At 40.9% G+C, this 25,304-nt stretch overlaps 1 long non-coding RNA gene across 3 annotated transcripts in view; it reads right to left on the reverse strand.

Moving 5' to 3' along the window:
• Positions 1–25,304, reverse strand: part of LOC122806589 — a 727,223-nt gene that overhangs the window by 521,805 nt on the left and 180,114 nt on the right. For all 3 annotated transcript variants that reach the window (XR_006365525.1, XR_006365524.1, XR_006365526.1), the window contains exon 2: positions 10,525–11,190. This is a non-coding gene — a long non-coding RNA (uncharacterized LOC122806589). The remainder of the gene's footprint in view (positions 1–10,524; positions 11,191–25,304) is intronic.

Raw genomic sequence — 25,304 nt, forward strand, 5'->3', positions numbered from 1 at the left:
AGGAAACTGATGTCTGTCCAACGTTTCAAATATTAAGAGAATGTTTCCCTGTAGAAGGTAGGGAATTCTTAAAAGTACTTTTCACACTTGTATGCCCATGAGAAGTTGAGAAAATTCAATACAAGGACCACGTCTTTTGTGAGATTCCCACCATTGTTCCCCACATCATTCTGGAATGTGTCAGATTTAAATTATCTATTCCTGTCTCGTACTGATGATGCCATCCAACTTGTAATGTCCAGTGTAATTGTGAACAGAAGTCCAAGTGACTGCTTCCAAAATAGAAGCAGCAGCCAAACCTTTGGAAAAGGCTGTAGAAGAATGAACCTTGACAGGGGAAGAGAGACTTACCATGAAAAATATAAAATGAAATGGCCTTGGAAATCTAAGTAGAAACTGTCTGCTTGAAAACTAAACTGGCCTTCCCAGAGCCCTAGGATGAAAAGACACAAAAAGCTGATCAGACTTCCTGATAACTCAGATTTTATTTGGATAAAACTAAAGCTATTTATGCAAATCCAAGGTATGTAGAACCCTCTCACTAGGGGACTGTGGATAGGAATAAAGTTTTTTTGCTGTTCAAGTATAAAAATTTTTTATTGATTTTTGCTTTTTTGGTTGATGGTTGGCTTCGATAGTCGTGGAGTACCTGCACCTTGATATTGACATCTGGTTTGTGTAAGGTGAAGGGGCCCGATGTAGGCCTCCCTCAGTGCACTCATCACTGGAACATCCTCTCGGACCAAGATCTGCAGGATAATCTGTGGTCCTTCCGAAGCAGTTAACCTAGGTTCCCCCAGTTCATCCAATATGGACATCTGCAAAACCTCCGATAAAGTGCCATTAGCTGATTCCCTGATGGTTCCAAAGTGGTACCCACCGAGGAATCCGAGCCAATATCCAAATGGACCTTTGGGCCTTCATCGGCCTCGAGAGGGACATCCAGAATGGGAGGTGAAGCTGAAGAAACAGGCTTGAGTTTATTAGCTTTCTTCGCAGGCTCAGCAGAAGGCCCTGACATATCCTCCATAATGTCACGTGCTAATCTCTTAAGCCTCTGATTTTCAAGGTAAATACTAAGAAAAAAGGCAACTCTGTAGGGTCTTCAGAACAAAAGCCCGACAGATATGGCAAGAGTTAAGGTTGTGGTTAGGTCCTAATCAGAAAAGGCACTGATAGTGACTTTCTTTATGTGGGTTTTATCTGCCACACTGGCACTTGCCTTTCTTGGATGACATGCAACTGCATACAAAAGCAGTAGCAAAAGGTAAAAAAGAAAATCCCAACGAGGCACTTCTCTGAATCCTGTACACCAGCAAACAACTCAGATGAGCAAACTGGTTGAAGGTGTGCGACTGGCGTCAGACACGTTCTGAGGATGGTATGTGCAGACATCACTTTTATGGCCTAGGCTGTCTGTAGGCCTATGTGCGACACCCACATACCTTGCAGTAGTAAAAGGCTTTTATACACCTGCCAAACGCTGGGACTGCTTATGGCAGTCATCCTTCATGTAAAGAATACAGGAATAGAAGGACATCTAATGTTAACAGTCTGTGGCTAAACAAATTTGAACAGGACTGTAAACTTGGTGCCATCATAAACTCAGAGGACACCAATATTCTCCAAGATGGCCTTTCCCACATCAATAGCTGGTGTCAAAACCATGGACTAAAACAAATGCCAAGCAAAAAGTCCCTTGTAACGATCACACTGAAACGTGATCCAGTAATTAGAGACATGGGAACCTATGTTGAAAATGAACTGGCCTTTGATCACAATGTTTTCAAAATAGTAAGAAAATGCTTTTTTCAATGCACAGCTTATTACTAAGGGTATGGTGTCCAAGTCCAGGGACATAACCATTTTAATGTATATTGCACCCATCAGGCCGATCGAGTTTAATGCCCCAGTCAATATGTACATGTCCAAACATCTGACGCAACCTGAATGCACACAATGCTTTCTCACTCTAAATCATAAAAGCTATGCAGATGACATAGAAACCTTTTCCTTTTTCTCAGTGTCATACAGGCTACAGAGGAACATCCTCTGCCTCCTGCATAGAGCCTCTACAGACCATATCCTATCACATCTACTACACATTACAAGTCCAATGGAGACAAACACCCACTGAAGAGATCTAAAGCTCTTTTGCAACTTAAATAGAACATATTGGAGAGAAATATGCATCACAGAGAATATAGCATCTTTGGAATTATCTTCCTATCCACATAAATCAAAATACTTCTCTTACACTATTCAAATGTAATCTAGATGAATGGATGGGTAACTGCACATTCAACCATAATTTAGCACCCTTGTTAGTCACGGATAAGCATAAAAAAATAAATGTTTTGTACATCTCTAGGTTACTCGTACTTAAATTTTAAGAGCTAAAAACTAGACAGGAATGTACGGCTAAGCAACTGAAGATCCTCACAGATCAATAGCTTAATATGTACCTATTAATAAACACACATGCACTCACCAAGTCTGTCCTTCAAATATTAATTCAGGTTATATACAAACATGCATTTGTGTGGTTTCTCCTTCCCTGTTGCCATTTCACAGAGATTCATTTTCTGAAATAACATTTCTTTTTCAGCTTCAGGAGCTCTGTAGTTTTCAAAACTTGTCCAAATAAAACACAGAATGGAAAAGAAAGAAACCAAAACCCAAATGCATATCTGTATTATGAAAAAAAATAAAAACCTGAACCTGAAGAGATTCTTTATAAAAAGATTCAACATTAAAAGCAGGAGACTGGGTATAACAAATCTTTATTCTGATCACATATAAAGGCAGGCCAGCATTTTCCTGCTTTCAAATCCAGGAAACCATAGTTCACTGGCTACCCTCATGAAGTTTTCCTTCCAGAGGCTGTAGTTCAGCAATCAGCTGGTGAAAGCCGTTCTCTTCTAGTGCTGCAGCTATCCCTGGCCTATTCTAGCACACACCTGCCAGAATGCACAGTTGCTGGAAAAGGTGACCTGAAATTTCAAGTGTTTCAAAACACAAAACAGTGAATGCCGGATGCAGCATTTAATGGTGAACTGCTGTAGATGTTCACCCAATATGTACAGTTTTGGCAAAACGGCATGGGAATCTGCTGGATATCTGCAACATGTGTATCTGCAACATTTGTAAGAAACTTTTAAGCTGCACCTCAGTAACAGAAAATGAACTATACAAGTACTTACATCAGCTCTCACTCTATGCAGAGTGAAAGCCATGACAGGAACAAATGCAATTGGCAGGGAAACATGTCTGTCCATTATGGTTGGGGAAGGTGTTTAACTAACTACAGAGAAGGGGCTGGGATGCCAATATGAGGCACGGAGGCAAGTGAAAGGCTCACAATCCCATTGAGAGGTGGTAGCCTCTTAATATGGATACTCTGGAATGTACACTTGCATGGGGAAGATAACATGGGCCTTCTCAGAGATGCAGATCACACATTCCTCCAACCAAGGTGATAGGCCATTAGAAATGCCCCCAACTGTTAGCATGCCAGAAAATGCATAAAACACACCCATGGCTCAAGATTCAGACAGATTTTACCCCAGCATGGGGGTGGGGGAGGTAGTGATGTGTAGAGAATGAACAGGTCATACCTAATTTAAGTGAGGCTTGGGTCAACTGATACAAGTGCAAATTTACCTAGTAAAAACTATATTGCTGCTTCTGTGTTATACATACAATACGGGTATATACAGACATTCAGCAAAGGTGATCAAAAATACACACTCTCTTCAAAGGTGTAAGTACTTATACAGAGTAGTAAATGATTATAATTAGTCAAGGTACATGCAAAAATGTAGCTTGTCTTCTAAAATTTTAATACTTCTATGTGTAATTAGTCCTTGCAAGTGATTGTACACATATTTAATCATACCTAAAGTAAACGAACATATTCTAAGTTAACCAACTAACTTTTTGCATGAAAAAAAATAAAAGTTGTTGCATTCTGGATTAAAGCATACTATTAAAAATTCTAAACAAGCTAACTAAGATGTAAAATATGATAAAGATTTGTTTCCTTAATGGTTTGCTCCATTTAACACTGAATTAGTGTTGTCTTGCTGTTGGAACGCCACCTGCTTTACCAAGAAAAATGAGGAAAAATCTTTGCTTACTATGCGAACACCAGGCTTCACCACCTGCTTAAAATGGCTGCTATGTGGTTGTATGATGACACTGCAGGAACAGTGTTCTGTAGTAACTGCGCAACAGTATCTGAACATCCATAACACGAAAACGTTAATGAAATATTTTTCCTTTTTATCCTTTACTACGCAAACGCAGTTAAAGTAAACATTAAAGCATGCCCTAAAGAGCTTAAAACAAGCCAGCCAAAGACAGAGACAAGTTAAAAATTTGGCTTCTTAATGGTTTGTTCCATTTAGCACTGAATGATTGCTATCTGTATTCCACCTGCGTTTTGTAAGACAGAAATAAAAACTGTGCCTGTTATGCAAACACCAGGATTTGCTACCACCTTAAAATGGCTGCCAAGTAGTTACGTGATGACATTAGAATAACGGTGCTCTGCAGTAACTGCGCAACAAATGCGAGGAAATCGATAATGAAATGCTTTTCCTTTTTATCCTACACTGTGCACATGCAGCTAATGCAAATTAAGTTTTAAAGTTTCACACAGTCTCCATGAATAAAAGCAATGCAGATGCGGTAAACTGTCAAGACAGAAATCACATTTACTGATACTGTAATGTGCACTTAAGAAAAATCGCATAATCGTCAGAAACTGCAGGCGACATTTATTTTGGCTGACTAGAGCAGGGTTTATCCTTTATAAGTCTCTTGTGTTGAGACTTTGTGCCAGAAAGCACTTGTTTTAGTGTTCTGCACTCGCACGAAGAGCACAAACAGTGACATTTTGAAAATAAAGTATGTCACTGAATCACAGGTAAGAATAAGAGACGTATCACATTCTAATGAAAAAGAACATATGCACCCCCCCACCCACACAAGTACACACTTGTTCTCGGGAGGGGGGGGGGCACTTTGTACAAAACATGTGCAGTAGTTCTAAATGCGGAGCAGAATGCAACCTGAACGAGAGTGTTGTCGGAGAAGTAGCGGCCCTGTTGAAAGACAGGGAGTGGGCATGGCTGCTGGTAATGGTATCTAACTAAAGTTCTCTTTCTCACTTGCTACACATTTTACTATCTATGACATAAATGGCAATAACAACAAAAAACTGTCACATTTTCCCCATAAATGAAAGGGATGCTTCTATGATGGCATCTTGAGCAAGGTTTCAGAATGGCCTCTTACAAAAAGGCAATAGCAGAAAGACGCAGTTACATGGAACAGGAAAAGCAGCTCAGCATTTTCTCTCTAATCTAAAATCTGCAGTGCAGTGGTAAACTATACTGGTCACTTTTCTCAAGGTTTGTCACACAAGCAACAAGTTAAGACTGCTCTGAAACAATGTTGCCAAACACAAGGACACTAGATTCTTGAAAGGAAAGCAGAAATCAGACCTGCAGCAAACATCCTTTGGATATCATTCTGCTGAAGTAAAACAAGCTACAAGCTTTAGCATGGACTTGCAGCATTGTACTCAAAGCCCTGGTAGTCCTCAGCTTTAAATAACATTTTTCTGCCCAAATGCTACTTGCCAAACAAGATACCAACAGAGGTACAAGTTGGCTGTGGTACAATTTATATAAACACTTACTCTGCATCAGTTCAATCACATTGCACAAGCAGCGCTTATCTTTACAGGTTTATGCTGAAAACTGACCCAGACTGGTGGAATAATTCAGTTATTAAAATAAAAAAATATATATTTTTTTTATTATTTATACTTGATACCGGAGTAGAAGTACATAAAACCCAAACCAAAATGCTCATCACTGAAGGGAAATGGACAAGTAAACAGTCAAAGGTACAAGGGGAAATGCTTCAATTAAGGTATTTCATTTAAAAAGAAGACTCATACTTGAATAATTTTGAACATTAAGTCTAGTTGATTTGTAACCTACTTTTCTTGCGTGTTCCAAAATCACAGATGTCTACAGGCCTTGTCAGGCTAGCATGGTAACAGGTGTGGGCTCTCTCTGGCGAAATCTCAAACCTTTGAAATGAAGGAGCCCTAAGAACAAATCAATATGGGCTACAGGTCAGAAAGTTACTCTAACATTGTAATTCCTTTTTAAAGAGCATATAATTTAACAACTGGTCTGGATGCCACAGACAATATTTGTTTTGGGGGGTGTAATATGGGTAGTTTGCTGTTATTCATTAGCATATGAGAAGCCACATAGTTATCCCTATGTGAGTATGGTGTCTCATGCCACCTACGAAGGTGAGGGTAAGGAGGAAATAAAGCACCTGGTGATTAAGACTAATGCACTCCTCCTGAAAACTCAAGAGTAAAATGTGACTGTTTTTGTGTGGGACTTCATCACCATGTAGCTGTGGGGAGAGGTGTACAGACTCATGAAAATCCAAAAAGTAAATTTCTTAATTCAGTAGAGTAACCTTCAAGTACAAATCAGCTGTTAGCTGGTATGAATTTGACTTGCCTGCTTAAAGAAAAAAGGTGTGCTTATAGGTGTGTGTCTGTCCCTATAAATATTAAATGTTAGTTTAGAACTCTAAAGTTAAACCAAATGCATTTATTTCTTTACTGAAATTCACATGGTGAACTCTGCACAAACAATACATTCAATCTGCATCAGTCCATCAACTATGCTACTCCGAGCACACACACTTTCAAGGAAGTAAAAGAAAAGCTGCACTCAAAAAGAAAATTAACTTCATGTGTTCTGTCTTTCAGTGTATGCACGTACAGCCTGCTGAAGTCCTTGGTCTGTGCCATCTAATGGGGCAAATCTTTTTTTTCCCAAAGAAAAAGACATTAAAGGACAGCAGCTTGAGAAGTTACAATAGGCTTCCTGGCTGAGTGACAGAGACTTCGAACATATTCAGGTTTTATGACTTATTTTGTTCAAATAGGTAATAAAAATTGAGCTGAGCTAAACTCCTTAAAGTTCTGTAAATATTCAGCATGGCATGGATGTCATTAAGCGCATCTACATTTGAAAAGTATGCAACTGGCAGAAGAAAGAACATTAACAAGTTATGTTATTTGCCAGACAATACAATTAAACACTGTTCCACTAATACTACCAATAGAATTTCTACATTTATGCCCACTTTGCTTCTCATTTTTTTGGTTATTCACGTGAAGCACAACTATAAGATATATTCGTCCCTGCTGCATATTAAATAAAAATTGTAAAATATTATTTGTACCGGTATGTTTTGTGACGCACTTTGCTACACTGTTCTAGAACTCTGGAGCACTGCAGAAGGGTGGGCAAGAAACAATGTATCTACGACAGTGATGCCGTACCAACATGTTTAGGAAAACATGGCTGACACAAGGGGATAAAACAAAAATTCTGCAGCTTCTAGGCTTTAGGACCAACAAACTGAGAAAACCGCATTAGTCCATAAAGAACTAGTCACTACCACATTTATACTTCCATTCAAGCAACGTGGCCGCAAAGCTAATTAACATGACAGTCCTACATCTTTTGACTACTTTTATATTTAAACCAATAATAGTTTTCATCTGTGTATTATAGTTCAGAATTCAGCTGCGTATGAACAGAAGGGCAACATTAAACATGTTTTTGCTCACTTTGTCTTTAATTGTTCTCATCATAAAGACATGGAAACACGTACTTTCAAGTGTAATGACAAGAAGCGTTTTTTCACTTAAGGGTGGTGAACACAGCAGCTTGGCAGAACAGTAGGCAGTGGGGTTAAAAGTATTTCAGATGTAAGACGCAGACACAAGAAATTTCACTTTGTCAAAAGAATTACTATACTATTTGTAATGTTTTAAATGTGCTTGCCAGCAAGGGATGGAGGAAATGGAGAGATGAAGAAGCCAGAGACTATTCCAGTCTTAAACTACTAAACTGGTATAAGGGATACTAAACACTGTTAAAAACAGAAGAACATGAACATTAAAGTATTCACATTTTGCTGCGTTAAAAAAAAAAGAAAAATGAAAAGGAGATATTTACCTCATGGCCAAGTTGCTGCTAAGCGCAGTGCAGGATGCTAAAAACTGAAAGATGCTCTCTTCCAAATGAAAAACTGCTTCTCAGAGATACACAAGCAGTCGCATAGAAAATTCTGTTTATCTTTATGTATGTTAATGTGCATGTATAAAAAGCTTCAGGAACATTCTTGTCGTCCATGTTTTACACGGGAGGATTAGCTGTTTAAATCTGCACTGCTTGTGACGCAGCTTGCTAAAACAACATGGAACTATAAAGCAATGGAGGACAGCAGGGAACAAGAAATCTATTCAGAAGAAGTAATACTGCACAAGACTATAGGATAATAATATTTTATTTTGTTTAATTAATTCTGTTTATGACTTCAAAAATATAGTACTCATTACAGAAAGTAGACATTACGATATGACACTACGCACATCTCCATACAAGTACTATTCCTTTCCAAAGAATACCAAAACTGAATTGAATGTTACAAAAGCATACATAGTATCTAAATGTTGACCTAAAATAACAATAATTGGATAATAAAACATCTGCGTACCTGGCACAGTTGGATGTGATGGTCAGGCTGTTTTCGGAAAAATGAAGAAAGCTTTGCTTACGTAATCTGCATTTTCTTACTGCGCAGTCCAAACGGACATGCTAATACGTAGTCTGGTCCTAGTCTCCTTTCACCAGTCCACTTTGATTTTTAAGCTAACACAGCTCACCTTTTACAAAATGCTATTATATTGAGAATTAGTTACAGAAATGAAGTCTAGATAGCCCATCTATGTTAACTAAAACACACTCCGTTGATCCCTAGTAAACTAAGGTAGGAGAGAAAATGACTCCCAGCTCCTACATTACTTTAGAAATCTCTCAAAATAATACTCAGCTGACCACTCCTGAGCTCTTAAGCCCTGAACAGGTAGATTTTTTCATGAAAATTATGAAAACAACCATACTCTCCAGCAGGGGGCGATACAAAGCATCACCTGAAAACATTCTCCCTTTTGAAACATTGCAACTCCTACGTGATTACAACTTTAGAACTACCATCTCTATCTAGTCATTATATATGTTTTTTGTATGCCTCACATATCCATTGGTAATCTGAATACGCTGCAGCTCCAGGTTTTACAGCTTTACAAAAAGGCAAAAAAAAATGACAGCTGATTAGCAAGGGCTGAAGTACAGTATAGAATGACTGAATTTTGAAACTGCAAAGTTTACCTTCCTGAATGGATGCTCTAATAACTGCAGAACATTGACCAAAAATACATCTGAAAAGGATAACAGCCCGTGCATAACCACAAGGCTAATGTGCCTCGCCACAGAAACACATACTATAAAATAATTTATAGTACTTCCAAAGAATGTAGAGATTACTTTGACACTTCAGACTGTGTGTTATGTGCTCCAGCATGCCTACTTAAATATATAAGCATTTGTTTCTAGCTGGAATATTTTGAAAAGAATGCTGCAACACTTTATTCATACTAGAATAAAAAGCTAAGAATTTTCAGCTCTTCTTAGCTGCTGCTTTTTAACTACAGTGCAGTTTGCTACAGATCAGTCTTAACATCAGATAAGACTGAGCAGTTTTACTTGCACACAAAATGCAGGCAAGCTGTAAGCCTCTGATTTATACAGCAGGAGGGTTAGGCACAAATAAAGGTGGCACTGTGTCTTTAAGGTGAGACAAATCCATAGCCAAAACAGTCAACAGCTTTAGAGAGCTCCTGAAACAAGAAGCCTTGAACTGCTTTAGCAAGTGTAATGAAAACTGTGATTTGACAATTTGATCCTAACCAATCCTAGATAGATTTCTACCTGGTATCTCTAACACATCCAATGAGATTAGCTGTCTGGCTTAAATTCCCACCCTTGGCCAATCCAACAGCAGCTCTGTCACTTTGCCGATGATGATGCAGCATTATAGGGAAGTCTATCACATGTGAGCTGGAATGCTGCCAATGCAGAAGAAGCAAGGTAAACAACTTCCCAAAGCCAAAATGATGACATTTACTCCTAAAAGCCAAGAACCTCCACTGTTCTCAAGTTTAACTCTTCTTAGCTGTTCTATAACCTACTTAGAAGAGCATACCTGTCTAAGGGGGTCTTCTGTAGACAGACACTGACTGAAATGATCACTGCGTCACCATCTCCATGTTTCACCTCTTGCATTACACAGTGATGAAGCTTTAAAATTTAAACAAGCATTTAACCCAACACAAACCCAATCAGATACTGGCACTGTCATAAAAATAGATGCACTGTATTTTTAGAAAGCCTGCAGCACCTCTGTCAACGCATGTTACGTGACAGCAATGCATACTCCCAATAATTTTTTGTATGTAATACAGGTCAGTGCAAAAAGGAGGTTTAACATGGTGAATTAATAAAAGGAATAAAAAAAGATGAATTCAAAACTGGTGAAAGCATCTTAACAGACTGAAAAAAATCTTACCGTTCAGTTGCCAGGGATTCTGGATGAAGGTTACGGCTGTGTCCAGATGAAGTTGGGAGTCTTATACCACAATGGCCGAGTAACGCTGTGCAGCCTCCGATCAGCGTGCTGATTTGCAGTGTCTTGAAAGAGAATGTTCCAGAATTTTCTTAACTCTCATCGCTTGGTGCATCTTCACCCAAATCATCGCCCCCACCCAGGATCCTTTCCGGGATTAAGCAAAACTCCTCTTACTATCTTATAAAATTAATCCTTTAATATTATGCATTAACTCTGGATATGCTCTAGCTATAGTTCTTGATGTGCTGTGATATGCAGTTGTCATGTCTTGAGATGCAGGGTAGTGACGTTGCTTTTACAGCTCGATCCTTTTACTCTCTCCCTCCCTCTCTCTCCTGCTTTTGCTGCAGCAGTATTGCTGTCTCTTGTAGAGCCATCGACAGAGCCTATTCCTTCTCTGTATTTAGCTTTTTCATACACACACACACACACACACTGTGACGCAGCACTAAATTCTCCAGCCTGCTCCCTCTGTTCCAAGCAAGGAACTGCAGTTTCTCGAACAAGTGAAGCCAGGAATGCCAGGAGCTGTCAGTAAGTGTTGAAACACTGAGATGGACTCTGCAAGTGAGATACAGGATGTCTCCTCTGTATGTATGTTTCTGTCTGCAAAAAAATAATGTGCACATTTCTAATATAGGCATCCTGCAGTATGAAAACAGCAATACAAACACTTAAGTCCTGCTATGCATCAAAACACTAATAAATATAAATGCTGAAGTGCGTGTGCTTGTGTCTTGTATGTGTAACAGAGAGAGAGAGAGAGAGAGAAAGAAAGAGCAGAATCTGAATCGGAACTTTTTTTCAATAGACAACATGGGAAATGCCACTTGAATCTTAAAAATAACTACCATTTGTACAAGAACTGAAAGCTGCAAGGCAAAATTGTGCAATATGAGTCTGTGAAAACAAGCTTGCAGCGCTATTACATTTGTTGCGGTTTTCAGAATAATTTCAACTAACAAAAATGTGTTACTACACAGCTAATACAGCTTCCTCCAGCATCCTAGAAACTCTAATCTGGCACCAAATAAATTCTAATAACTAAGATTAACTAAGAAAAGGCGCAACAAAGAACCAATACATGCTTTTAGAATTTGTCTGCCTACGAAAATCACCAAAATGCATGAAGTTAGGCAGCATCTTGGAATTCTGAAAGAAAGATCAATGGAAACTGCTTTGCAGTGCAAGAAGAAAAAAAGAAAGAAATAAAAGGATGTAATTACAAATGTTGGAAATACAAGGTGCACTGATATGGGGGGAGGGGACATTTATACAGTGATTCACTATATCAGTGTCTTCAGAATAAAGATGTTTATGTGGAAATGCAAGTCTCATTTATGCAGAAGAAAATTTAGAGTTATGAAGATAAAACATCAAGTCTTTAAAGAAATGAGAATTCAACCACTGGGGAAATAATTACTTGAACTGTGAGGTAAAAAATGTCTCTGGCAAGTCGAATACCCCCCCCCCCCCACACACACACACACACACACACACACACACACACACACACACACACACACACACACACTACCAGGCACACCTGACACTTCAAAGTGAAGGCTGTGAAAAAATTTCATTTCCCAGACAGAAACTATATTATCTGCTGCTTGTCCTTCATATTTACATGTTTCAAAAGTTGGGATCTGTCCCATGTATCTGACAACTAACAATTTTCCACAACAGAGATAGGAATCATAGAAAACTACATCGCTAGTTGTACAGTCTGATGAATATTGGATTTAAATGAACTACCAAACATGGAAAATATGACATTTCAACAAACAGCCTTTTTAATGAACACTGTAACTAATACAGGGATAAAGCCTGACTCTTGTTTTTGAACCACAAAGCTGTGTGTGTCGCTTGGCCTGCTTAAATGGGGTTGACACCATTTCTGAAAAACAACTCTTCCTAAAAATAATAGACTTTCTTTTTTTTTTTTTTTTTTAACTTTGCCAAAATCATGCTGCAGTGAGAGAGTGAGTGAGAGACAAAAGGAGGGGCTGCAAATAGTTTGCACCAACATTTCAAGCTAATAACCACTGATTTTATGTTTTTTGACATGTTATGTGGCCGCCATATATCACAAGTTATTAAAACTCAAACTTGGCAGTTTGTAAAAGGCTAAACACTTCCTTACTGATACAATCAGGAAAAGCATTCTTGCATTCCTTCCTTTCTTCTTCCTACCCTGCTATATAACTCTCCAGTTTTAACTTAAGTTTCCCAACAACCCAAAAACTTCATCAGAGCTACAATAAAATAGCCATATTTGCTACAAATTTGTCTGAGAACCCATCAATGCCTAGTTTTCAAATCACTAAATTGGCATAAAGTGGCACAGGTTCTTACAAATGCACAACTGCTGATGGTGCATAAAATGGTCTATGAACCAGAGCAAAATCCAAGCATGGAATGCCTTGTACTCCCATACTCCCCAAAAAGCGTACTACAATCTAGTGACAAAATGTTCCTCGCCATAACTAAATCCAACTATAAAGGTGATGCTCTGTATTCTGGCAATGTCTCAAGAGCATGGAACCATATACTGCTCTCTCCAAGATAAACATGAAAACCTAAAGTTTTTCCAAAATCAACTTAAGCAACATCTTAAAAATATTTAGCTTTGCACTTGCGATACCCCTGGCTAAGGGAGTGTCCCTTGAGCTACTTCACCTAACTATGTAACTAGCAATTAGCACTTATAATATGCAACACACTTCTAATATGAATTCCTAACCATAGTGTTCCGTGTTGGACAGTCTTACTCAGAAATCTAAGGCCTTGTACTGCATCATACTGGAAGTCATTCACCAGCTTTATGCTACGGTGACTTTTTTCTCTCAATCAACTCCTGCTGCTAACAGTGCATACTACTGTTAACATACTGTATGCTGATTCACCGGACTATTTCTTACAGTAACATGTACTGCATGCAATTTATTTGCCCATTTATGAAAAGTTTATTTTCCTTTATGTACTCCACTTGCTATACCTTCAAAACTTCTATACAGTACTGCATATGTTCATTTACGTGACTATTTACAGGTTCTTAGATAAGTACTTGGCTAGCTGCATTTGTAGGCCATTTTAAGCATAGCCAATTTCACCTTTTTACGCTCAAATTAACCTACCCCATTAGGTTAGAGATTGGCCTTACTCATCCCATGGTCGATAACTGTATACTACCCCTAATGAGAATAACTGGAATCATACCACAGATAATTACAGGGGGATCCATGAATGGGATAAAGCATTTAGGAGCTACTTATGTCCATTGCTAGTACAGGGGGTAGTCCTGGGGCAAATTATTTGTTTCCCATCCATAGATCCAAGTTGCATTTGAATATGGGCAGGGATAAACTTTGTTTTATGTGGCAGCAGTATTCTCTGCAAGATATTCCTGCCCCTCCAAACTGTTCTGTTTATGATGCAGAAGGCACCTAGATCCCTAGACAAAGTATTTCTGATGCTGTTTGACTTGCTGGTCTTTCTCCATGGGCTTCTCAGTCAACAAATGCAATAAATAAAACATTTTTTTTTCAAGCATCAAGCCAATCCTACCGCCATTCAAATTTAAGAAAGTACCTCAATTGCCCTGTTTGAGTACATCATATTTACAAGCATCCACAATACACATGCTGAGTAATACCTGCTCCTATGAAAATCAGGTGAGAGGAGTATCAACAGAATTGAATGTCGAGAGAATGCCATTTTGAAGTTGTCAGTCCTAAGATGGATGATGGAAGTGTCGATTATGTTTGAAGCCAGACATGCTCTTTAAGGGTTATAGGGTGCAGATAGTATTTTCTGGCAATTCCAAAAACAGGCCAACACTGTAAGGTATCCCTGCAGCTTCTGTTTGTAGGGCATTAGTTTCACAAAAGCCAAACCATCTGGGTGACTTCCAAGATGGCTGCACATTGAGTAACAGCTTATTTCTAGCTCCCCCAGTCTGAAAACAGAAACTCGGCACAGGTGGCCAGTAAACTTGTGTTTATGGGTAAATTTCAGTAACTGGCTAATAAGTGCACTGCCTGGATTCCAGGAATAAAGAAATACAGAAGACCTGAAAAAAATTAACTACAACAAGTGAAGAAGAAACACTGACTGGGGAGAGGTCTGCAGGTGTTCAACAAAAAGCAATGCAGCCTTCAGAAATGACTTCTGGTAACCTACAGGAAGAAATAAGAACTGCATACAGACCTGGTTAAAATAAACAAAACACTGATGGAGTACAATAACACAAACAAAAGGCTGGAAAAAATGGAAGACGCTTTAAACAGATATTCAAATGAGATGAAAAAGCTGCAAAAATCAAAGGCTGAAATAAAGAAAAGGCTGGCTGAATAACAGACTGCTCAGGAAGAAATGTTTCAAAAAATAATACAATTACAGGACAGATCACATATGGAAAAGCTGATATTTTCAGCTATACCAGAAGCTGGAAGGAACAGACTGCATTAATTTTGTAAAAGCATAATAGGTTCATAGAGTAGTACTAAGCTAACTGCCCTTGCGAGCCATTTTAAGCCTAGCCAATTATCCCTTGTGAAACTCAAACCCTGTACCTTGTGTTTGTAAGGCAAACACCTTAACCATTAGGCCACCCTCCCAACCCAAGCAACTGGACTGGTATTCCACAGCAGGAGTTGTTAGTTGAAAGGGCACATCGTGTGTATGCTCCAAACCTGGCTATAAGAAAGCAACTTAGACCTTTAATAGAAAATATGTAATCTCCTACCAGCAGAAGGAGTTGATTCTGACAAAACTGTGGCAGAAGGACAAAGCAATACAAGTGGAAGACAGCAGAGTGCTTGTGGAGAATGACTACTCACTGTACACAAGACAGAAGAGGAGCACATTTATTCCACTATTCAGGGAATGTCAAGATGTAGGTGTGACATTCAAACTGCTAGATTTAACTGTCTTCAAGGTATTCTACCCTGGAGAGACAAAATCATTTTCTGATAAAGTACATGCTAAGGAGGAAATGCAAAAATGTGTCCTACAAAAAGTAAGCTGTGAAACAGAGATTCTGTTTCTTGTTCTTCTAGTAATAAAGACCACAGATAGACTGCACCTGTGAAATCTTTTCAAATTTTTCAAAGGAAAATGATGCAGATAGCAGACCAGAAGAACTGAGGGTACATTGGAAATGAGGCAGAGACATGTTTTCAGAGATGAACACTAATAAAACCAGTAACTTAATATGGGATTACAATTTAATAATTATACTTGTGAAATATGACAGAACAAGAAAATCTGGAAATATTGGACTTGTGGGAGACTCTAGTATATGCTCTACTTCATGCCATGAATGTTCAGAAAAGTGCTTTTGGGAGGGAGAAAGTTAACTGTAAGTAAAGTTTTTTTTTCTTAAATAGTACCAACTTTGTGGCATGTGATTTTCTTTACATGCTATAAAGTAACATTTTCAGTTATTTTTAAGTGTAATTGGGGATTGTAAACTGGTGCTGCTGCTCTTTTTTCTTTTCTTTCTCCCTTCTCTCTCTCTCCTTGTTCAGTTTTAAGAAATGTAGGCACTGCAACATATAGACAGAGGGACCAAGCTGGGAAAGATGTGCAGCAGGTAAGGGTGATAAAGGATAGTGAGGGAAACGTACTCACAAGCGAGGAGAAGATGAAAAGAGTACTCTGAGTGGCTGATGAATGAACAGAATGAGAGAGAGAAAAGGTTGGACGATGTGGGGATAGTGATCAGGAAGTGAAACAGATGAGCAAGGAAGAAGTATGGATAGCTATGAAGATGATGAAGAATGGAAAGGCTGTTGGTCCAGATGACATACCAGTGGAAGCATGGAGGTGCTTAGGAGAAATGGCACTGGAGTTTTTAAACCAGATTGTTTAATGAAATCTTGGAAAATCAGAGAATGCCTGAGGAGTGGAGAAAAAGTGTTTTGGTACCTATTTTTAAGTATAAAGGTGATGTGCAGAGCTGCAGTAACTATAGAGGGATAAAACTGTTCAGCCACAGCTTGAAGTTATGGGAAAGAGTAGTGGAAGCTAGGTTAAGAAAGGAGGTGATGATTAGTGATCAGCAGTATGGTTTTATGCCGGGAAAGAGCACTACAGATGCAATGTTTGCTCAGAGTGTTGATGGAGAAATATAGAGGTCAGAAGGAGTTGCATTGTGTCTTTGTGGACTTGGAGAAAGCATAAGATAGGGTGCCTAGAGAGGAGTTGTGGTATTGTATGAGGAAGTCAGGAGTGGCAGAGAAGCATGTTAAGAGTGTACAGGATATGTACGAGGGTAGTGTGACAGTGGTGAAGTCTGCAGTGAGAGTAACAGATGCTTTTAAGGTGGAGGTGGGATTACATCAAAGATCAGCTCTGAGCCCTTTCTTATTTGCAATTGTGATGGACAGGTTGACAGATGAGATCAGACAGGAAACCGCATGGACTATGATGCTTGCAGATGACATTGTGATCTGTAGTGAAAGTAGGGACCAGGATGAGGAGACCTTGGAGAGGTGGAGATATACTCTAGAGAGGAAAGGAATGAAGGTCAGCAGGACTAAGAATATGTGTGTGTGAATGCGAGGGAGGATAGAGGAATGGTGAGGATGCAGGGTGTAGACTTGGCGAAGGTGGATGAGTTTAAGTACTTGGGATCAACAGTTCGGAGTAATGGTGCGTGTGGAAGAGAGGTGAAGAAGAGAGTACAGGCGGGGTGGAATGGGTGGAGAAAAGTGTCAGGAGTGATTTGTGAGAGACGGGTACCAGTAAGAGTGAAAGGGAAGGTCTACAAGAGGGTAGTGAGACCAGCTATGTTGTATGGGTTAGAGATGGTGGCATTGACAAAAAGGCAGGAGTCAGAGCTGGAAGTGGCAGAGTTAAAGACGTTAAGATTTGCACTGGGTGTGACAAGGATGGACAGGGTAAGGAATCAGTATATTAGAGGGTCAGCTCCGGTTGGACGGCATGAAGACACAATGGCGAGATTGCGTTGGTTTGGGCATGTGCTGAGAAGGGATGCTGGTTATATTGGGAAAAGGATGCTAAGGATGGAGCTGCCAGGTAAGAGGAAGGCCTAAGATAAGGTTTATGGATGTGGTGAGAGAGGACATGCAGGAGGTTGATGTGACAGAGCAATATGCAGAGTACAGGAAGAAATGGAAACAGATGATCCACTGTGGCGACCCCTAACGGATACAGCCGAAAGAGAAGGCACTGCAACATATAAAATACGTCTGGTTAAACAGTATGATAAAAGAAAAAAATAATGTGCTTTTTCTCATTCTTGGATGGGGAAATAACTGGATTAAAGACCTTAGATTGATTTATTAAGAGACAGCAACTAAATGAAAAAGAACATTAAATATTATGAGGCTTATTTGCTAGCAAATGCATGTAAGCTCATTAACAATTCTTCAGCTTGTCTCATGTTTCCAGGGAAACAATCATAGGTTCAAAGGTTGGTACTAGGCTATCGGCCCTAATGCCTATGCAAGCCTAGCCATAACAATTCCTGGAAAGTTTTTCCCACAATATTTACTTCTCTGGGCCCCTGTCTAGCAGGGTGACTGACATGATCCCCGGGGTGAATTTCCTATCTCCCATCCAATCATCAAGGTTCCTTTTGAAGAGGGCCAATGAGGTGCTCTGCTTGACGTGTATGGGCAGTCTATTCCAGAGTATGGGGAGTCTCTGGGTCAGGAACCTATCCCTCCAGCATGTTTTGTTCATTGTGATAAGGTTTAGATCCCTGGAACATGTGGCTCTGAGGGATTGGGATTTCTTTAAGTGGAACATGTCCAACAGCTCAGAGTTTGACATGGCCTTGTATGTTAAGCAGAGATCACCTCTGAGTAGACAATATGCCACAGAGTATAGCTGGAGTTTTTTTAGACGGTCAGCATATGGCATCTGCTTTAGGCCTGTGATTCTTTTAGTGAGGTATTTCTGTGGCCTTTCCAGCTGTTGCAGATGTCTTGTGAGGTACATACCAAATGGGGCATTATACTCTATAATGGGTCTAATGAGGGATGAGTACAGTGGGACAATGACCTCCTTTTTCTGGATGAAAAGCCCTTAGTGATGAGGTGTGCCACGTAGAAGGCTTTCCTGACTGTTGTGGCGATGTGGTTATCGAAAGTGAGACCACTGTCCACTTGTGTTCCTAAGTCTCTCATCACACTTTCGATGTTTAGTGTCCTGCCACCTATGCGGTAGTTCATGGGTACATGTTTTTTTCCAAAGGGGATGACTATACATTTCTTGGCATTAAGCTTGGGCCCATGGCTCTGGCACCAGGCATCTGTTTCTGTAAGGCCCTTTTGTAGAATATCCACATCATTTGGGGATTCAATAATGGCTCCCAGTTTGCAGTCATCTGCAAACTTTGTTAGCCAGAGTCCCTTAGTGTTGGCCTGTACTTCAGAGAAGTAGATGCCAAACAAGAGTGGTCCCAGGACTGAACCCTGAGGTACTCCACTTGTCTGGAGCTGGATTTGGAGTCGGCTACTTTTACAGTCTGGGTTCTGTCAGTAAGCCAGTTGGCAACCCATTGAGTGACGTAGGGATTTATGCCCAGCTTAGAAAGTTTATCTATGATTCCAGAGTGGGGGATGGTGTCGAAGGCCTTGGCGAGGTCAAGATAGGCTGTGTGGACCTCCTTACCCTCGTCCACAGATTTGGAGACTGACTCGAAGAAGTCAATCAGATTCAGGAGACAAGATTGGCCCTTCACAAACCCAAACTGGGTGGGGTCCAGTGTCTGGAGGTTGCCAATGTCTTTGTTTATAAGTTCCATGATAATGCGTTCCATGCCCTTGCAGATCAGGCTTGTCAGACTGATGGGACGGTAGTTCCCGGGATCCAAGGTGGATCCTCCCTTGTGGAGCGGGATAACTGTAGCTGTGCGCCACTCAGTGGGCACGAAGCCTGAGGTGAGGCTATGATTAAACATGACACTTAGGTGGGATGCCATTTCATTTTGTAGTTCATGTAGTACACATCCTGGGATGTCATCTGGTCCCATGGATGCTGTATTCTTAGCTTTGGAGAGTGCTGTTTCTACCTGTGTGGCTGTGATTATTGGAATTTGGCAATCTTTTGGTATTGAGATGGGCCCTTTGGGGGTGAGAGGGGAGTGAAGTTGGCACTAAAATGATCTGCCAGGATAGTGGCAATATCCTTGAGACCAGTATATTTAATGCCATTCTGTTGTAGTTCAGAGCAGATCTGAGCATTGCCATTTAGATTCTTGACGTAACTATAGAATGCCTTGTGGTTGTCTTTGGAATATTTGGCAATTTTATTTTTGTAACTAGCTTTTGAGGATTTTATGAGGGATCTCAGCTTCTTACTGAGGCTGGTGAGGGAGTTTTTTGCATCCTGGGACTTTCCTCTTTTCTGCAACAGTTTCTTCCTTCTGTTGTATAGTTTGTTTATAGCAGGGGACCACCAGATTGGCTTCCTTTTTTTGGAGAAGAGCATCTTGGTTCTATTTGGGATGGCATGATTCATGTACGAGTGGATGTGCTCGTACAGTGCCTTAGTGTAGGATTCTGCAGTCGAACTTCCAGATCCTGTCTGCGTGGGTGTTGTGAAGTTTGTCACTTCTGACTTCAGTAGCATGAAGTTGGCTTTGGAGAAGTTTTTTAAGGAGGTTTCCTTACGGGGGCTGGGATATGGATGTCAAGGGTGATTTGCTTATGGTCAGACCTGACCAATGAGGGGGTGACCACTGGTGTGGAGCATCTATCTCCCATGTTGGTAATGACCAGGTCTAGGATATTGGAGCCCCTGGTGGGACAATGGATTAGTTGATCCAGGGCATTGGAATTTATGAATTCCAAGAACCGTTGAGAAAAGGAGTTGGTACCCGAGTAGTTTTCCCAATTAATGGCAGGGTAGTTGAAATCACCTAGTATTAGGGTGTTTGGCTGTATCTTAATATTTTCCAGTATGTTTAGGAAGGTGCAGTGAGAATCTTGGGGTATGGTGGGGATCTGTAGCAAGCTACAATTTGGATTGCAGTCTTACCTAGTGTTAGTTGCACCTGGAGAATTTCAGATGCATTGTATTGGGCAACTAGCCTGGAGGTGTGAATATCCTTGGTGAATATGGACACGCCTCCACCTTTAGTGTTTCGGTCTTGGTTTTGTGGCCGAAAAGTGTGGTAAGAATTGTAGCCTGGTATTGCAGGGGTGCTCTCTCGAACCTTGAACCAGGTCTCAGTCACTGCGCAGATATCGATGTTCTCCATTTTTAGGAGTGCCTCGAAAGAGTGCATTTTGAGGTTTAGACTTCTAGCATTGAGTAGCATTACCTTCAGATTTTGCATGCTTGTATCTGTTACAGTGGTGGTTTTATCCTTTGAACCTTGCCTAAAAAAGGCACTATAGGGGTGGCAAGAGCTTTAGCCAGTAACCTGAATCCCAGGGGTGACAGGTGCAGACCATCTCTGGCAAAGCATCGTGGTTTGTTGATCATGTCTTCCCAGGCAGACAAATACTGGTTCCCCTTTGACACCAGAAGCTTAGCCAATTGTTGAAGTCAATCATTTTGTCCTTATACTGCGGTATCATTCTGGGCGAAGGTAGGATGCTACTCAGGGCTAGGGTCATACCTGCCTGGGTCACATGATCCAAGAGCTCTTCCATGTCTCTTTTCATGTAGTCCAGGGAGGTGTGTCTCAAGTCATTTACTCCAGCATGGACAATGACAGAGTCGTATTTGTACTTGTTGTGGAGTGACTTGAGTGCATGCATTATGTGGCGGATCCTGGCACCAGACAGGCAGCAGACTGTAATTTTCTCCTTGTTCAGCCTGGTGAGTGGAACATCAGTGTGCCTGACTATAGATTCACCCATGACTAAAGTGTTGGGTACATTGTCTTGCCTTAGGGGTTGTTGTTGGGTGGCATACTAGTGTTGTGAGCTATGTGTCACTTTGGTTGTGACTGGTGTTTGTTTGCGTTTCGGCTTCGGAGGTCCTTGTCGCTTGGGCAGGTTAATGTTAAGGGCCTCCGCATATGTGGGTTTAGTGTTGCTATGTGTGGGAGTTGATGGTGTGGGTTTTGAAGGGCTATGAGTTGCTAGAGGTGTAATGCAGGTGTTAGCCTTCTCCTCTTGACTGTCTAGCACAGTCTTGACCGGAGAGAGCTTTGCTTCCAGTTTGGCTATGTAAGTGCATCTCTCGCAGGTTGTAGTGTTGGGTGGTAGGAGGGGAGGATTGTCTGTGAACATGAGGCAGTTGCCGCATTGCCCCAGTATGCCTAGAGTCACCAGGTGGACAGGAGAAACCACCGAAGTTGACCCTTGGACATGCCTGTTTAGGTGCTTTTTTGTAAGGTTTAAGAACTGTTTTCCCTTACCTTTGCAAGGTACTTTGCAATTGTAGGCTGTTTAGTGCCTATGATTAATTTCTCCTTATTGACAAGGAGAGCTGGGGGCTTGTATCAGTTTCAGGCTTCCTAGTGCTTTACAGCAGGTTCTAGAGCAAGTGCTAGTCACAGGGGTTCAGATTTTAGTGCTACTACTGAGAAACCAGCTAGTTTTAAGGGAAAATTTGAAGAGCAGACTTTCTGGCACCTGGAATAGTTTAACTGTAGCCTCGTAGTGCTGCACGATGTGAAAAATGTGCAAACACATGCGTTTTTAAGCCAGAAAGTTGAAAAGGACAGAAATCAGCCCAAAAAGGCCAACAAAATTACAACTTCAGAGCTGGAAACCACTCCTCCAGTGCCAGACAGGCAGCACAATGCTCACCAGTCCCACTGGCAGGCAGTAGGACTTCCCTCTGCCACAGCAAGGTCTGGATAGCTCTAAGCACAGAAAATAATGTCCTGAGACAAACAAGGCCTGGGATCTGATAAAGAAACTGGCTGGCTGTTTCTCATGTCTCCAGAGAGACAATCTGATAAAAAGAAACTGGATAAAGTCTGGTGGAGAGTGACTGGCTGAGGAAAAAAAAAGAAGAGAGAAAATGGCTAACAGATAATGCTCTCTGAAAGCATTCTGCGGTTTTCCCAGCTGGGAGAGCTATAAAGAGAATACAAAACTAATCATCACTTAGTAGAAGTACAGACTGCACCACACGTCTTAGCATGGATGACCTGTCTTTTAGGTTAACTCAAATCTGTCAGTCTGGCTGTCAGTTTGGGACTTTTGTTCCTGTTAGGAGGGTAAAACTTCAATATTTGATGGTGTACATAGTTGTGTGTGTTACGTTAATAGGTTTTAGGGGGGTATTGGGGGGCATGTTTGTTTTTTTGTTTGAAGTCTTTCAATAAAACAAAAAGTTTTATAAGAAGTAATATGAGCTTAAATGTATATGACAAAAAACAACTGTACAAACGTTCAACCTGCCAAACAGTGCATGCATGTAACACAAATGCTGGAACTAGACATTTAACAAAAAAGGTGTTATATAAAAAGGTGGGAATAATGGCTTTTAGATAATGATGCTTTATTTAATGCCTTTAAATGTAAATGGCCTCACAGACAAATTTAAACAAAAAGGAGTAGTGAACTATATTAAAAATGTAGAGTGCAAATAGCTACGTTTCAGGAGACAAACTTAGAAAGAAATGAACATGTGCATTTCATAAAGAAAGGTTTTTCAGGATGGTTATTTAGCAGAATACCTGGGACAAAGGTAAAGAGAAGTACTTACATTAACTGCAAGAGGAGCCCCAACAGTGATAGAAGATAAAAAAGAAAATACTGGCAGATTTGTAGTGCTAATAGGCTACTGGCAAGGGAGGAGGATTACACTGGCATGTATTTACATTCCACCTAAAACTGCTGTAATAGAGCTTATGAGAATTCTGGGAGAAATAATCAGTTTTCAGCAAGAAATATTACTTATAGGTGGGGTCTGGAAAGTACATTTGTGTACACTTACCATAAATGTAGATGTTAAAGTGTATTCACTGTTGCAGTCATCACACTTGGGTTATCCTGCCAGGGGTAGCCCTCAGTCTGCCCAAATACCAGATGCTTAGTATTTCTGCGTCGGCTGCTGTCGCTCCAGGACTGACGTCAGGTCGTCAGTGGTATAAAATCAGGCAACCGACACCATTACATCAGTTTTTCTTGCCCCAAATGTCAGCAGTTATGGTGGAAGAACACCACCAGTAGAAAGTAAATACCAAAAATTCCCTGTAAGGAATGAGGAAGAGGGGGAGTGAGAGAGAGAGAGAGAGAGAAGATTGAGGGTGGGAAGCCAGGACTGCAACAGTGAATACACTTGAACATCTTTATTTATGGTAAATGTACACAACTGTACTATGTTCTTCGTGTTTCACTGTTGCAGTCATCACACTTGGGTTGATTCCCAAATCTGAAAAAAAGGGTGGAGGCAGTCAAGAAGACTGGGGGCTGGATAGGATGCCCTGCAAGAAAGACTGCGGCTGCAAAGCCTGCCCTGGATTTGAAGAAGATAGACAGGTGGTAATGCTTGGTGAAGGTATGAACAGAAGTCCATGTTGCAGCCTCCAGGATGTCCCTGGTAGGGACCCCTCTGACTAAAACTGCAGAGGTGGAGGTTGCCCTGGTGGAATGTGTTCTAACCCCCTTGGGGGGCGGTTTCCCGTGGTGTTTGTAGCTGAAATGGATGCAGTGTGCTATACATTTGGAGATTTGTTTGGATATGGCCTTGCCCTCTGCCCCTGCTGCAAAGTTGACTAGCAATTGGTCAGTTTTCCTAAAAGATTTAGTCCTATCCAGGTAGAATCTGAGCTGTCTGTGCACATTTAGAGAATGCAGAATTCTTCCCCCCTTCTTTTGTGGGTTAGGGAAAAAGGTGGGCAAATGAACTGATTGGTTAAGAGCCACTCTGGACACCACTTTAGGCATGAAAGTTGGGTTACTCCTGAGGGAGACCCTGTCAGCATGGAAAATGATGAAGGGCTCTACAGCCATAAGTGCTTGTAGCTCTGAAACTCTTCTAGCTGAAGTGATGGCCAGAAGCAAGGCTGTTTTCCAAGAGAGGAATTTTAACTCTGCTGAAGCTGCAGGCTCAAAGGGGGGTAGTGTGAGCTTTTCCAATACAAAGTTAAGGTCCCAAGCTGGGGTAGGCGCTCTTCTGGGTGGCCTTAAATTGTTAGCCCCTCTTAGGAACTGTTTGATGCGAGGGTGAGAAAAGAGGTGGCTCTGTGCTGTAATGAGCAGAGATGGCAAAGGCATGAATTTTAATAGAAGAGAAGGAAAGGCCCCTGTGTAGTAGGTCGGCTAGGTAATGCAGGTTGAGAGGTAGGGAGGGCTGTGCTGTTTCAGCTCCTTTAGCCTGGATCCAGGTGCAATAACTTTTCCACTTATCAGCATAGGATTTTCTAGTGCTGGGGCATCTGGCCTCGCGTATAACATCCAGGACTTGTTTGCTTAGGCTGGCAGCTGGAGGAGAGGTCAAGGAATAAGCCAGGGTCAGGGTCTGCAATTGTGGATGCATGAATTCTCCATTCCTCTGGGTCAAGAGTGCTGGGATCCGATGTAGGTGCCATGGTGGCAGGGGTGACAGGCTGCATAGCACTGGGTACCAGTGCTGGCGTGGCCAGTCTGGGGCAATCAAGATTACTCCCTTGGTTTTTCCTCCCTTATTTTGAGCAGTACCCTTGAAATTAGTGGTAGAAGAGGAAATGCATAGATCGAGAGGTTTGCCCACTGGAAGGATAAAGCATCCACTTTCCAGGCTTTTATGTGAGGTTCCCTGGTGCAGAATTTGCTGATCTGGTGATTGTTGTG

Source organism: Protopterus annectens, chromosome 7.part0 (genome assembly GCF_019279795.1).
Source record: "Protopterus annectens isolate FY-2018-M chromosome 7.part0, PAN1.0, whole genome shotgun sequence".
NCBI lineage: Eukaryota > Metazoa > Chordata > Ceratodontiformes > Protopteridae > Protopterus > Protopterus annectens.